This window comes from Equus asinus, chromosome 3 (assembly GCF_041296235.1).
Source record: "Equus asinus isolate D_3611 breed Donkey chromosome 3, EquAss-T2T_v2, whole genome shotgun sequence".
NCBI classification, from domain to species: Eukaryota; Metazoa; Chordata; class Mammalia; order Perissodactyla; family Equidae; genus Equus; species Equus asinus.
In genome coordinates, this window is record NC_091792.1 from 113,980,748 (window position 1) to 113,983,369 (window position 2,622).

General features: G+C 37.9%; 1 pseudogene; it reads right to left on the minus strand.

Moving 5' to 3' along the window:
- Positions 1–1,838: 1,838 nt before the first annotated feature.
- On the minus strand, positions 1,839–2,345 carry LOC106847180 (large ribosomal subunit protein eL21-like; annotated as a pseudogene).
- Between the last annotated feature and the right edge of the window lie 277 nt (positions 2,346–2,622).

The following is a 2,622-nucleotide window of genomic DNA, read 5'->3' on the forward strand; positions in this document are numbered from 1 at the left end:
ACACACACAAAGTCACAAACACACCAGACAATATCAAAGGTAGTCACAAGAAAAAATTCAGTTGTGCCACTTCCTCCCTCCCCAATATTAAAACATTTCATATTTAACTGCTCCCTTCCACTAACTAAATACCCCATGGAATAAAATGATCCTTAGGGCAGATTTTTATCACATGGAGAGAGTGATGAATTGACAGTCGGCTTCTAAATCAAAAGGGGAGAGAAGGCAATGTGTATATGCTGACCTATGGCAAAAGTAAGACTCGATTATGCCAGCCATATAGGCATCCTCATGAAAATGTGCTTAAGGTTTCCCAAATGAAATCCAGACTAGCCTGACAAATCCCTGCTCTGAAAGCCATAGCCCGCACAGTCTGCAGTTGCTGCTCACAATGTTACCACCTCATCAGTCTTGTCAGAAAGACAGTACTTCATTGAACATAGGCTTATGAGCACTACACTTGAGCACAGAGATAAGCGATGCCTTTACATCCATTTCCTTCAGGAAGCCATGGTGTTAAATAGCTGGCTCATATTTATAAAAAATTCAGGAGGGTAATTTCAAATGGCACTCTTGCATGAAAGAAATTAAAAGCGGCTGGTGTGAAATAAAGCATTTAATAGCATTTAAGGCTAATTTTTACGCTGATGTCTCTGTGCATGCTGTTCCCCTCCCTAGGAATGCCTTTTCTTCTCTTTGCCTGTTCTTCCAAGGCCATTTTAAAGCTCACGTCCTTTATGAAGTCTTCCCCACATGTTTTTAGCCATATTGATTTCTCTCATCCTTGAACTTGAACTTATCATCCACAAGCTGCATTTTACTATTCACTTTTTTTCTAGTTATTCCACTCTCTAATTAAATTATCACTTTCTATGAAAAGAAAGAATTACCTTTATAGATTTTTTTAATACATCTTTTCTTTAGTACTAGGGATATAGAGTTCAAAGAAAAACAAGAACTTCGTCCACATGGAGGTTACTTCCTATTTGACAGAGACAACTAATGTGATGAAATAAAATATATTCAGATAGTCACAGGTGACCTACAGAAATTAAAACATGGTGACATGATATGAGTGATGAGGGGACAGTATTTTATATTGGGAGATTAAGAAAAGCCTCTCAAAGGAAGTGATATATGACTGGAATCCTAAATTATGAGAAAGAACTAAGCAAGCATTGATATAGAAGAGTGTACCAGGCAGAAGGAAGAACAAGTTAGTAACTGGTGAACTGAATTTTGTTTCCTTCAAAAGGAAAAACATTTAGCTGTATCTCTGTAATTCGGTCCCCATTATACCTCTCGGCTCTTTAGCTCTGTGCCTAGCTCTTCAGTTTATCCTTTTAATTTCTCCAATTATGTGTGCTTATCTTTCCTCACCTCCAGGAGTGGGTAAATAATATAGGACTGAAGCTGACCTAATCTAACGAAAAATCGGGAAGAAAGAGATCTGTGAGGAAAATGGATGTTAATAAAAATTAATGAGAAAAAGAAAGAAACAGATCTGACAAACAAGAGAGGTTTTCTATTAATATGGAAGAGCAAAATGATTTCAAGAAAGCTGTGTCTGCCCCATTCAACACACTCTGTTTTCATGGTGGCTTGTTTAGCAGAAATACAGCAGAATGTTTGAATCATAGTGTTCCATGCAGACCAGAGATTAGCTCAAACATTCTTTTTCAGTAAGAAAAATACTAAATTTTAATAGTAAAGACATTACCTAATGAATTAGGACACAAAGTTTGCTTGAAATCGTTCTTTGGAGGAGGGAATGCCAAATTTCTATTCAATTAAGAGAAAAAACAAAGGTCTAACCTTTACAATCCAGAAGTGTTTGTTTATTCTTTCTTTGTTGTTTTTAATACCCATTTTCCCATGAATTCATGGAGAATAGGTCCAGCAGCTCAGGCTGTTTTCTAGTGGTTCCCACAAAGTCTGCTTCTCTGGGTAGAGTAGGCTGATGCTTCCACTGAACCCAGGCACCTTTCTCCTTGGCTTCCTTCCTTTCTGATCATTTTTCTTCATGAGTTTCAGGAAGCTCCGTGGCTGTTAGGGCATATATGCTCAATACACACATTAATTCTCTTGGCTAGAATCTTATCCTTAACTTGTTTGTTTACAACAATGCCAAGAGAAAGCTGGGCAGCATGGTAGATTCTACCAGTTTTGCAATGGTAATATTTGTGGGGCATTCCTTTTTGAACAGGATCCGTTCGTTCGATGTCTACAATATCACCTTCTTGTAGACTCACATGTATGTGGTCAAAGGAACAACTCCACGTTTTTCTAAAAGGCCTAGAGAACGAATAGCAGATGCCTCTCCACTTTCCCTTTGTTTTAGCCATTTTTGGCGAATTACTGGAATATGGCAGTTCCCCTCAAAAGGAGCTCAAATTTTTTAATACATGTACAAACAGCACCTATTGTTTCACTGTAATTTTCAGGGGAAGTACATGGAAATGTAGCCATGAGAGACGCCACAGGCCAAGCAAAGATTTCAAAATGAAAACCAATGCTCCTGTCTGCACAAGAAAATCATAAACGTGGCCATTTCCTATAGATCGAATATACCTTTTGACTGGTGGAGTTGAGGATTATCATTCACTGAATATTATGTAGTCT